Source organism: Lissotriton vulgaris, chromosome 12 (assembly GCF_964263255.1).
Source record: "Lissotriton vulgaris chromosome 12, aLisVul1.2, whole genome shotgun sequence".
Lineage (NCBI taxonomy): Eukaryota > Metazoa > Chordata > Amphibia > Caudata > Salamandridae > Lissotriton > Lissotriton vulgaris.
In genome coordinates this window covers 278654586-278668240 of record NC_141700.1, presented here as the reverse complement: position 1 = coordinate 278668240, position 13655 = coordinate 278654586, and the positions used below count along the sequence as shown (strand labels likewise).

The following is a 13655-nucleotide window of genomic DNA, read 5'->3' as shown; positions in this document are numbered from 1 at the left end:
CAAGGGAAATCCGAAAGAAAGGAGGGGGGGATTTTCTGACTGCCCGGTGAAGTATCCGGCTGCAGTGGAGTTTTGGGAAGCGAGATAACGCAAACGGAGCCCTTGATAAGGCCTCCGGATTCCTCTGCTCCTCCTCGTGGAATACTGTAATCATAGTCACAAATATGCGTTATTATGTCTAATTGTTTTTACTAGGACCCCAAAATGGTATTCTGGGATATTTAGGCAGGGCGAAGATTCAAAAGCAAGTGCGAAGACTCAAACATTTGTGTTTATGGAATGGATATGTGCCAGTGTTTAAATAGCTGTAGTTGATCTGTAATCATTGTACAGTTCCCTTTTCCACTTGCTGTCCCGGTGAGGGCTTTTATTAAACATCACCCTACTGTTACTGTCTTACCCTCTATTCAGCAGTAATGAGTGGTTAGATTATATATGGGGACGCTCTGTTGATTACTTCCTACCTGCCGGGACTTTGTGCTTTGATTCCTGTTCCTTGTGTTGCAGCGCTTCGCGGGTCCCGCTTTGTGGTGTGCGCTGTCTCTGAACTGTGGACAAGGGAGCGCTGACCCTTTGGAGTGTACTGTTGGCGTGTGGGTCGTAGCAGGGCTGCAAGCAGCGGGACCGGGACTGCATCTCCCAGGAGTCCACGCTAGCCCGAATTGCTATCACCTGGGCCGCTCTCCCTGCTTGCCCCGCCCCACCAACGAATTCAAAAACCCTCACTTTTAGATTGGACTTGGGACGCTCTGTTGATTCCTTCCTACCTGCCGGGACTTTGTGCTTCGATTCCTGTTCCTTGTGTTGCAGCGCCTGGCGGTACCCGCTTTGCGGGTCCCGCTTCGTGGTGTGCGCTGTCTCTGAACTGTGGACTAGGGAGCGCTGACCCTTTGGAGTGTACTGTGGGCGTGTGGGTCGTAGCAGGGCTGCGAGCAGCGGGACCGGGACTGCATCTCCCAGGAGTCCACGCTAGCCCGAATTGCTATCACCAGGGCCACTCTCCCTGCTTGCCCCGCCCCACCAACGAATTCAAAAACCCTCACTTTTGGATTGGACTTGGGACGCTCTGTTGATTCCTTCCTACCTGCCGGGACTTTGTGCTTTGATTCCTGTTCCTTGTGTTGCAGCGCCTCGCGGTACCCGCTTCGTGGGTCCCGCTTCGTGGTGTGCGCTGTCTCTGAACTGTGGACTAGGGAGCGCTGACCCTTTGGAGTGTACTGTGGGCGTGTGGGTCGTAGCAGGGCTGCGAGCAGCGGGACCGGGACTGCATCTCCCAGGAGTCCACGCTAGCCCGAATTGCTATCACCTGGGCCTCTCTCCCTGCTTGCCCCGCCCCACCAACGAATTCAAAAACCCTCACTTTTGGATTGGACTTGGGACGCTCTGTTGATTCTTTCCTACCTGCCGGGACTTTGTGCTTCGATTCCTATTCCTCGTGTTGCAGCGCCTCGCGGTACCAGCTTCGCGGGTCCCGCTTCGTGGTGTGCGCTGTCTCTGAACTGTGGACTAGGGAGCGCTGACCCTTTGGAGTGTACTGTGGGCGTGCGGGTCGCAGCAGGGCTGCGAGCAGCGGGACCGGGACTGCATCTCCCAGGAGTCCACGCTAGCCCGAATTGCTATCACCTGGGCCGCTCTCCCTGCTTGCCCCGCCCCACTAACTAAGGTCCCTATATCAATCAATCGTTACTCCCGCTGCGCGGGAACGTCCCGGGACAAGGGCGGGCCGTCTGTGGCCATCAGGGGCTGCAGGAGGCTGGGCTGGGCCCACTCTCTGTCATCTCACATTGCTATATGGACATCATTGCAACTAGCGAGGCAATTCGTCATCTTGTTTTGCTTAATTTTCTGGCCACAGTCTTAGGTTGCCCCTGTGCTTCGAGAGGTCCCGCTCTGGTCTACATTGTTTTTTCCCCCCTTCTCAAGTGACACTGACTACCAAGTATGTCTTCCCCCCCAACCACCCCTGTACTGAGTCCCCTCTAGTCCACGGCAGGGGTAACAATTTTGGGTCCCCCTAGACAAGTATTTTAGCTGGGCTACTCGTGATATTGATAAAGAGATTGCCCTAGCTGAGAGACGTGCCGAGCGCAGGCAATCTATTGAACTCCTTAAACTTCCTTTGGAGAAACGGCCACCCTTGGGTTCTCTGGCACCGGTTCCCTCTTCACCTCCTTTAACCCTGCCAGTGTTAGCAGAAAAGCCTCATGCCTCTTCTCAGTTGCCTAGCTTGGTCAGGGTGGAGGGCAAGTTAGGTCCAGACCCACAGACCAGAAATACTCTTTCGGTCGCTGTCACGACCATCTTGTCTCCCCCCCTGCCTACTATTCCAACTGTTTCTTCTATTGATGAGGAAAATACTGCCCAATCGGGTGTGTTACCCCATGCTGCTTCTAATAACTCTCGCATTAAAAGGAAAAGACACACTACTCTGAGGAAGAGTTGTTTTCCTAAACATCCTAAGAAAATTAGGAAACTTGGAACAGGTTTGGGAACTCCTTGTAAGCCTAAAGGGGTTGGTTTAGGTGGGGCTCATGTTGTTAAGGATGGAATCACCCCGGTTAACTTTGTATCTAACCCTAGTGATTCCCCGGCGACAGGGTCTGCTGAGATTTCATCTCTAGATTTACCTTTGCTTATGCAGTTAGAGAAGTTGATGAAGTCATTACTGACCCCCATCGAAGAACGAGTCAAAAGGTTAGCTGACCGATTAGATTGCTTTGAACAGGCTACCTTAGACAACTTCTTTTCAACTAAATCCCTAATTAAAACCCACCATAGGACGGGGGACAGTAATAATCCCATTAAAATAAGTGGTCTGGCAAGTGGTGTACCTATTCCAGAGCCCCTCCCTCCTGTTGTTATTACTACAAAAACGGGGCCCCGTCTTTCAGGGCAAATCCCCAAGATCACTTCCCACCCATCAGACTATCCACGGGTTAACACATCCCAACCCAATAAACGTTTAGATACTGTGGTCACGGGTACTAATGATAGATCCAAAACTGGGAATCCTGGACTCAATAATCCTAACGCCCCACCTCAAATCCCAACGACCTGCCCTGCTACTCTCGTCTCTAGTCTGCCCGACACAATTCCTACTAGAGTGCCCCGTAGGATACCACCCATGAATCTGCCCCCAGACTCCTATCCTTTTGTTGCCATCCTTACCAACGTACCACCGTTGCTGGTTGGGCAGAAAGATTCCTTCCAGATGCTAAAAAACAAAGCAATGCACTGGTTAAGGACTAACAGACCACTGCCCAGGGAAGTGGATGGGCTGATTATTCGTGTTAGAAGGATAGGTTGGGTAGGTAGCACCCCTAAGCGCTTTGAGGGGGATTGTGTAGTTAACTTCAAGGATTCCATGGTAGCACATCTAATTACGAGGCAGAACTTGGGCACAAGTAGCGCTGGTATTGGTGTAGTCGACCTGACCTTCTTCTACCTGAGACCACCAGGTATTCACTTTGGCATAACTCCAGAAGTAGGTTGCTATCACAACCTCCCCACTCCCGGACTCAACCTTTTCACCGTACCTTACCATCAGGGAAACCTTTTTAATGTACCAACTTCTAATCGTTTTGAAATGATGGCAAATCCGGGGTGGGTTGATTGACAAAATGGTAACAATCGTCAGGGATCAGGCCATGAAAATTTTAATCCATATTATACCATGACTAATCGGGGAAGTATGAATTTGGAGGTAAGGTCTGGGGAGTCGGCATCAATTCCCGGGGCATTTGGAAATGAGGATTTAAATGAAATTAGCATTCCTGGCGTTCAGAATGTTGAGAATAATAATGAGGACAAAAGGTCTGGGGAGTCTGCATCAATTCCCGGGGCATTAAGAAATGAGGATTTAAATGAAACTAGAATTCCTGGCACTCAGAATGTTGAGAATAATAACGAGGACAAAAACCTAGATGAGGAGGGGTACGTAGGAATCCTAACTAGTCATCCTGGGGCGCCCCCTGTAGGATTAGCTCCCGCACATGGTTCCAGTATAGGTAAGATGGTCTCATGGAATATCGCGGGATTAAGTAGTAAGCTGGCATCCCAAAATTGGATAGACTTCATCAATGGTTTTGATGTATGTCTATTCCAAAAGACATGGGCCTGTGATCCTATATTCCTCCCGGGTTACTTAAATTTCTCAATCCCAGCTAGCAAAGGTGTCAAGGGACGACCCATGGGGGGGTCTAACTACTTGGATACGCCAAGGTCTACCCGTTACAATCAATATGGTGGAATCAGGTAGCAATGATATCCAATTGATAAGAATGGTATCAGACCCTACGGGAGGACTAGACATTTATAATGTCTATGTTAGGGGCAATATAAGAGGAAAGTCACCTAACTTAGAGGCCTTGTCCTCTCTTTTGGAAAAACAGTCCTTGGGCAACAAAGTTATTGTTGCTGATGATCTAAATCGGACTTTTGAACCCTTAGATATCTCTGACGATCCATTGGGGCGGGAGGAGGGCACACAATGGGGCGTCCCAATCTTGGATCTGGCCTCGGGTAGGCGGTGGACCAACGACATAATACGATTGAATGCCATCTGCATGGAACAGGGACTAAGAGCCCTAAATGGGAGAACGAAGAGTGACAGGGGAGGCTCCTGCACATTTGACAATGGCCGTAGTCAAAGTCGGATAGACTATGTCCTTTGTAGCCTGAATTTGTGGCAGCTGGTATATGACATGGAAGTAAAGGTTAGATTGGAGAGTGACCACAATCCTCTCTGTGTGGCCCACAACTGGTGGTCGGTCACAATAGGGAATTCTCAATTGACCAATGCTCTGCTGCCTGACATGACCAATGACATGCGTAGATTGAATTGGCAGAGTGTTTTGGCTAATGTGGAATCCATGGCATTTATAACCTCCGAGGTGGATATTGCAATCACCGCTATGGAAGATGCAACCTCAGTAACTCCAAGGTCAAGGGAAATAACTGATATCCATGATAAACTCTTTTCCCTCCTAAAACCGCACTTCCTGAGGCCCCGCAAGAAAATAGCAAACAACCACCTAGACTAGCTAAATGGTATAATCACCAGTGTAGGGAAGCTAGGCTAAGCTTGGGCAGAGCAATTCGTAGTAGGGATAGGGTAGTGATTAGTGGCGCCAGAAAGCACTACAAGGCCAGCCTATCCCAGGCTAAAAAACAATGGGATGAACAACATTGGGTCGAATTAAAGGAGGGCTCGGGGCTATGGATTCTAGGCTATTCTGCAACATTGTCAAGTGGGGTAGAGGTGGAATTCCAGATAAACCCGGTAACAACGTCCCAGAGGGTGCCTGGGTAGATCACTTTAAAGCCCAATATGCTGAGACTCCACAGTATAAGGGCGTGGAAGCAATTTTATTTGTATATTCCACTGGGAATTTATTTACTCTTAAAGAAACCGAAGATGCTCTATGCACTGTCCCCGGGGGAAGGGCCCCGGGTTTAGACGGCGTACCAGCTGATGTTTTCATTAATGATAAGGCGCGGTGGGCCAGATATATATTCCTTTTAGGAAATGCCATTGCGAAGGGATCGGTCGTCCCGGAATTATGGAGGGGAGCGATCATCATACCCATATACAAACAAGCATTGGAAATGCAATAGGTCTCGCATTAGGAAAGTTTGAGCGATTGGCATTGTAAATGACACTTTTTTTATTTATGTGTTGGTTTTGAAAATAGCAAAATTAATAGCTTTGTCAGTTACAATGTCAATAGTTTTAACTTTCGCAAATGTGACACCTATAGCATTTGTAATGCAATGTGTGTTGTATTTACATGACTTAGATGTATTGATATTACAAATAACAATGGCTTTTAATTTTGTAAATAATTAATACTTAAATAAAAGTTATTGTAATTTATAATGGCAATACCTTAAACGTTTGTAAATAACTTTTGTGAAGATTATGTTCAGTCTATTTTATTGTGATGAAAATCCAAGAACATTGCATTTGCACCTACACACACACACAGCCACACACACACACACACACACACACACACATATAGATGTGGTGTTGGTGGATCTGGGGGATATGGTGGTGGTGGATGTGGTGGTGGATGCGGTTGTGGTGGTGGATGCGGTGGTGGTGGATGTGGTGGTGGATGCGGTGGTGGTGGTGGAAGTGGTGGTGGATGTGTTGGATGTGGTGGTGGTGGGTGTGGTGGTGGATGTGGTGGTGGAAGTGGTGGTGAGTGTGGTGGTGGATGTGGTGGTGGAAGTAGTGGTGGGTGTGGTGGTGGAAGTGGGTGGTGGGTGTGGTGGTGGATGTGGTGGTGGATGTGGTGGTGGTGGAAGTGGTGGTGGATGTGGTGGTGGATGTGGTGGTGGATGTAGTGGTGGTGGAAGTGGTGGTGGATGTGGTGGTGGATGTGGTGGTGGATGTAGTGGTGGTGGAAGTGGTGGTGGATGCGGTGGTGGATGTGGTGGTGGATGTAGTGGTGGTGGAAGTGGTGGTGGATGCGGTGGTGGATGCGGTGGTGGATGTGGTGGTGGATGTAGTGGTGGATGCGGTGGTGGATGTAGTGGTGGATGTAGTGGTGGACGTGTTAGATGCGGTGGTGGATGTGGTGGTGGATGCGGTGGTGGTGGTGGTGGTGGTGGTGGATGTTGCGGTGGATGTGGCGGTGGATGTGGCGGTGGATGTGGCGGTGGATGTCATGGTGGATGTCATGGTGGATGTGGAGGTGATGGTGGATGTGATGGTGGATGTGGTGGTGGATGTGGTGGTGGTGGATGCAGTGGATGTGATGGTGGATGTGGTGGTGGATGTGGTGGTGGTGGATGCAGTGCATGTGGTGGTGGATGCGGTGGTGGTTGTGGATGCAGTGGTGGTGGTGGATGGGGTGGTGGTGGTGGTGGATGGGGTGGTGGATGTAGTGGTGATGGGTGTGGTGGGTGTGGTGGATGTGGTGGTGGGTGTGGTGAAAGTGGCGGTGGATGCGGTGGTGGATGTGGTGGTGTATGTGGTGGTGGTGGATGCGGTGGTGGATGTGGTGGTGGTGGTGGATGTGGTGGTGGTGGATGCGGTGGTGGATGTGGTGGTGGTGGATGCGGTGGTGGTGGTGGTGGATGCGGTGGTGGTGGAAGTGGTGATGGATGTGTTGGATGTGGTGGTGGATGTGGTGGTGGATGTGGTGGATGTGGTGGTGGGTGTGGATGTGGTGGTGGGTGTGGATGTGGTGGTGGGTGTGGATGTGGTGGTGGATGTGGTGGTGGAAGTGTTGAATGTGGTGGTGGATGTGGTGGTGGTGGGTGTGGTGGTGGATGTGGTGGTGGATGTGGTGGTGGTGGTGCATGTGGTGGTGGTGGATGCGGTGGATGTGGATGTGGTGGATGTGGTGGTGGCGGATGCGGTGTATGTGGATATGGTGGTGGATGTGGAGGTGGATGTCATGGTGGAGGTGGTGGTGGTGATGGTGGATGTGGTGGTGGATGGGGTGGTGGTGGATGTGGTGGTGGTGAATGCGGTGGTGGTGGATGTGGTGGTGGTGGATGCGGTGGATGTGGATGCGGTGGATGTGGATGTGGTGGATGTGGTGGTGGATGTGGCGGTGGATGTCATGGTAGATGTGCAGGTGATGGTGGATGTGGTGGTGGATGTGGTGGATGTGGTGGTGGTGGATGTGGTGGATGTGGTGGTGGTGGATGCGGTGGTGATGGTGGATGCAGTGGTGGTGGATGGGGTGGTGGTGGTGGTGGATGGGGTGGTGGATGTAGTGGTGGTGGATGTGGTGGATGTGGTGGTGGTGGATGTGGTGGATGTGGTGGTGGTGGATGCGGTGGTGATGGTGGATGCAGTGGTGGTGGATGGGGTGGTGGTGGTGGTGGATGGGGTGGTGGATGTAGTGGTGGTGGGTGTGGCGGATGTGGTGGTGGTGGGTGTGGTTAAAGTGTTGGTGGATGTGGTGGTGGATGTGGTGGTGTGTGTGGTGGTGTATGTGGTGGTGGTGGATGTGGTGGTGGTGGTGGATGTGGTGTTGGTGGATGCGGTGGTGGTGGTGGATGTGGTGGTGGTGGATGCGGTTGTGGATGTGGTGGTGGTGGAAGTGGTGGTGGATGTGTTAGATGTGGTGGATGTGGATGTGGTGGATGTGGTGGTGGATGTGGCGGTGGATGTGCTGGTGGATGTCGCCCAGTTAGTTAAACTCTGTTTAAAGCCCTATATCCTCGCAAGCTCGATGCGTGCGCATCGAATAGCGAGACCTAAAAACATCATGGCCGCTGCCCTCATTAGCTGCGGTAACTAGAGACAATATTTTCAAAGTGGGTCTGTCTATTTTTGTGCAAGATTAGCAAATTGCTAATCGCAAATAAGGAATCTGTAGGAATCGCATTTAATTTTGCGATTTCTACATGAATCCCGTTTTACGAGTCTGTAATAGCGATTCCTTATGAATCGCTATTTCAGACTCGCAAAACGGGTCTTTCATGAATCTGGCCGAAAGTCTCTACCAGAAAGAGCGTTACCAAAGGTGAGTATCTTGTTCGTCAACCTCTAGGAGTATGTAGTGGTCCGTAAGCTCACTACATCCTTGCCTTGATGTATTCACAAATGGGAAAGTTTTTCTTCTTTTTAAAAAGAAGCACTGGTTGTCCTAAGGAACATGGGCTGCTTTAAAAATAAGATGTTTCCCATTTGGAAATCCAACCCCAGGGCTAGTGGTCTGTTATTTGCAGACCACCATGCCTGTGTTTAGTGGCTAAACACAAGACGATACTAATAGCAGCGTGCTTATTAATATTAATTTGGCAGGTCATTCTGCAACCCCTTAACACTGGGGATTTTGCAAGGCAGCCTATTATTCAAGAAATTGCATCGCAAATTAAAGACTGACTGTATAAAAGTTGCTGCTCAATTTCCAACCACTTTTTTGTGACCAGTCTTTTCCAACTTCTAGCCCTATGCCACACAGCACCACAAATTTGGCATTTCCTTACGAGAATACGTGAATATCTGAGACTGAAATGATGTCTGCATGATTGCAGTAAAAAAAATTGTGTTGAGCAAAGCTTTCGGGAAATACCAACATTGGTGGTGGTGTGTTGTTTCATGTCATGTTATATGTAACATAAAATTTGTGTGACAGATAAATTGTCATCTGCGCATGAGTCTTTGTCTTGTTTGAATCTGATTTTAATAAACGGAGGGTAGACTTTATAATACTGGAGTCATCTTTAAAAAATGAACAAAGGGGTTTTAAACTAGTTTATGAAGGAAAACATGTTTTTATAAAATATAATAATGTATATGCCCTCACTCATCTATCCTAAAATGCGAGATTGAAAAGCGGAAGAAGATGTCTGAATTTTTGTTGAAGTGAGTCATCAACTAACAAAATAGAAAGTGACCTTTCAAATGAAGGTGATGTGTCAGTTTTAATTGCAAGTGGTTGAATCAGCCGTGGCAGTGTATGGAAAAAGGGCTGTGGGGCAGTGAGTGAGCAGCACATGTATAACAAGACGGAGGGGGAAGGCAGAGAAGGGGAAGGGGAGGAGAAATGCGACACGGCGGGCAGGGGAGGGGGCGGAGCGGGGAGAGGAGAGGGTGTGAAAGCAGCAGGGGCCTGGAGTGCGGCTGAGGGAACAGACGGCGATTTGAGATAAATTGTCATCTGCGCATGAGTCTTTGTCTTGTTTGAATCTGATTTTAATAAACGGGTAGACTTTATAATACTGGAGTCGTCTTTAAAAAATGAACAAAGGGGTTTTAAACTAGTTTATGAAGGAAAACATGTTTTTATAAAATATAATAATGTATATGCCCTCACTCATCTATCCTAAAATGCAAGATTGAAAAGCGGAAGAAGATGTCTGAATTTTTGTTGAAGTGAGTCATCAACTAACAAAATAGAAAGTGACCTTTCAAATGAAGGTGATGTGTCAGTTTTAATTGCAAGTGGTTGAATCAGCCGTGGCAGTGTATGGAAAAAGGGCTGTGGGGCAGTGAGTGAGCAGCACATGTATAACAAGACGGAGGGGGAAGGCAGAGAAGGGGAAGGGGGAGGAGAAATGCGACACAGCGGGCAGGGGAGGGGGCGGAGCGGGGAGAGGAGAGGGTGTGAAAGCAGCAGGGGCCTGGAGTGCGGCTGAGGGAACAGACGGCGATTTGGTGATGTGCACGCGCATTTTAGGTCAATGAGCTTGCGCATTGACCTAAAAGCCACGGGCACAGCACCAAATCGCCCAGTTAGTTTAACTCTGGTTAAAGCCCTATATCCTCGCAAGCTCGATGCGTGCGCATCGAATAGCGAGACCTAAAAAGGGGATTGGTCTCTCCCAGTCAACTACAGGCCGATAAGCCTGATTGCCACTGTCCAAAAAGTGGTAGGTAGGATGGTGGTTAACAAATTGATGGATTGGGTTGACGAGAACAATGCCCTGTCCCCTTATCAGGCTGGTTTTCGGCGGGCCACCAGTACAGTTGACCAGGTTGTTTCGTTTTGCTCTGTTACAGTGGGGGGCGGTGGTGCTAGGCGAAGGCAGCCTGTATGTTGCTTTTGTTGACCTGCGGGCTGCCTTCAACCTGGTCCCAAGGAGAAAGCTCTGGGCAGTTTCGAGCGAAATGGGTCTCCCGGCTGAGCTACTTACCCTGGTAATGAGGTTGCATGAGTGCAACTTCACCAAAATCCAATGGGGCATGCATGGTGAATCCTCTGCTGACTTCCCGGTTGAACGCGGAGTGCGCCAGGGGTGCGCAATGGCTCCCCTGCTTTTCTCATTATTTATAAATGGGATTGTGGCTCGAATGTTGAACGCCAGTGTAGATGCGCCATCGTTGGCGGGCCTCAGGGTCCCGATCCTGATGTTCGCCGACGATACGCTAATTCTATCTAAAACTCCAGGCGGTCTGCAGCGAGCTCTGAACAGCTTTGATTCTTTTTGCGGGGAACATGGCCTAGAAGTCAATGTGGGTAAGACCAAGCTGATGGCCTTTGCACCAAAACGCAGACCCAGGCCAAAAATATTTTTGAACAATTGTTTGCTAGAGGTGGTTACTGTATTTACCTATCTTGGGATACAGATAACAAATGATTCAAGATGGTCCCAGCACATAGAAATGGCGGTCTTGAGGCACCAACAGATCTCGGGGGCACTTCGGGTGGAGCACAAAAAATCAAGGTCCAAACCAATAAAACCCGTTTTGGCAGTATATGACGCCAAGGCTCTTGGGTCTGCTCTATATGGGGCAGAGCTGTGGGGCTTTGGGAAGCTTCTCCCCTTGCAGACTTCCGAGAACAGGTTTTTTAGGGGAATTATAGGACTCCCGCAGAGCACCCCACTGATTCCCCTTGGTCTCGACCTGGGGAGGAGAGCAGTTAGTGACCTAGCGAGGTTGCGCCCGATTCTTTATTGGAGACGCCTCTGGACTACCCCGGAGATCATGCACTACGCAGAGGGGTTTTTAGCCATAATAAACGCTGATATCTTTCATAGGATAGATTGGCTAAAAAATCTTAGGTCTTCTCTGTGTGATCTTGGTCTCTCGAACTTATGGGATAATCCAACCGAGGAGCTCTTTCCAAGCAAAAAAGCGATTAAAGACCTATATTGGGATCATGTAGCTGCAAGAGTTTGGAGTAAAACTAAATATGACTCCATGACGGGGCGCTTTGTGGTAGTTAAACTGTATCCAGTCCTGGAACCCTACTGGGATAGCATAACCAACCCTGGGGACAGGAAGCTTTTCTTTCAGTTAAGATCAGGTGCCCTTCCATTGAGATCACTGACAGGTAGGTGGAGGATTTCTTCCACCCCATATTGTCCAGCTTGTGGTGCATCAAATGAAAGTATAGGCCACCTCCTATTCTCTTGCAAAGCCTATGTTACCCCGAGGAAAGTTTGGTTAGTCCCTGTTTGTAAAAATCTAGGGACATCCAGGGGTGTTGAGGCCTTACGAATCATTTGTACTTCCACCCATATGCCAGTAGTTATTGCAACAGCAAAGTATTTGGGCTGGGCATGGTCTATTAGACGGAGGGCTGTCGCCTAGAGTACACTGATTGGGGCACCCTTTCTGGCACCTGTGTAATTATGTATCAAAGTTTTATATTTACTTGCTTTTGATCAATTGTGTATGTTTGTATCATCTTTTTTAAAACTACTGTATTCAACGAGGAAACAATTATTCAATGATGTATTTTAAATGTATGTTTGTGCTTTTATGAGTTAATCCTCGAATAAAGCCTTTTGAATTCCGATATGTATGTTATGTAGCACCAACTTACCTGGGAAGCAGCGGAGTACTGCATACTAATTTTGAGGTTAAGGAGATAGTACAAACTAAGTGTCCTCAAGTGGGCATTTTACATATTTGAATTGCACATTAATACTGGCATTGCATTTCACATATGTTTACAATTTATTTTAATTGGATTGTCAAGAATCACACAATTTCTGTCAAGTGTTGAACTTGGGTTTAAAAGTCAGGTCTCAAGTTTCCAAGTTGGCAGCTTATCCACTATACCACATCTCCTTCCTTAGATTACATTTATTAGCAAAAGTCTCTCTGGGCACAAGCCATTTAGGTGGGCAGCTTGGCACCCTTATTAATTGATGCATGCATATCCAAAGTTTAAAATGCTGGGTAGCCAAAGTGATGGATGGATAAGAGGAAGGGCATGATGAGGAGTAATGGATTACTGTTATGCCAAAACAGTGTGATCAAGACGTAGACCACAGCAAAACTGAAGCAGATCGTACCCTCTGCTCTCATTCACTGTTTTCCGTATTGTGTACGAGACTGTTTTATGAGCAATGTGTAAAGCAGCATGACTGTAACCACCCTTAAATTGACTGTCTCTCCTTCTACTTGACTATTTTTGTTGTGGGAGCTGTTTTAGATGTTAGAAAAAACTATAAATACAATATAGCAGAAAATATATACTTCTTTCTACTCCACAAAAATTTCCAAAGACATCAGAGCAAATCTAAGCAGGACACCGGTCCATTTTGTTGTTAAAAGTACAAGTTTTACTTTCCAATAGAACTATCAAGAGATGATTGGACTGGAAATTAGGATAGGGTTGTTACTCTCTTTTTCTTTGTGCTGAAGAAGGATGGGGGCCTTCAGCCCATTTGACCTTTGAATTCCTTCCTGTGAAAAGACTAATAGAAAATGCTGATGCTGGCCTAGATATTGTCTGCACTGGACCCAAGGGAATGGATGGTGTCCTTGGACCTGCAAGATGCTTATTTTTATGTAATGGTCCTGTAGTCTCTCACAGATGCAACTGAAAGTTCAAGGTAGCATTTTCAGTTTGCCATGCTCCCCTTCAGCATCACCTGTACTCTTTGGGTTTTCACATAAGTGATGGTGGTGGACATTGCCCATCTTCAGAGGTCAGGGATATCAGATCTCCCTTCCCTCACTGACTGGCTGTTGAAGACAGGTTCACCACAGTCAGTCGTAGACCACCTTCAGATGGCACTGAATCTCCTGACGTCGTTGTTCAAAATCAATGAGCGAAAGCCACAGTTCTTCTTCACAGAGGTTTCCTGCCATAAACATGGTACAATTCAGGCCTTCCCTCCACCCAAACAATTCCAGGACATTCGAGCTATGATCATGATATTTCAGCCTTGGTCCTGAATCTTGATGAGAGCATCTCGGAGGCTTCTTGGACTTTTAGTTTCCTGCA

At 48.1% G+C, this 13655-nt stretch overlaps 1 protein-coding gene across 2 annotated transcripts in view; it reads left to right on the top strand.

Annotated features, from left to right (window-relative positions):
- Window positions 1-13655, top strand: part of CFAP126 (cilia and flagella associated protein 126) — a 429039-nt gene that overhangs the window by 295360 nt on the left and 120024 nt on the right. The window lies entirely within an intron of this gene.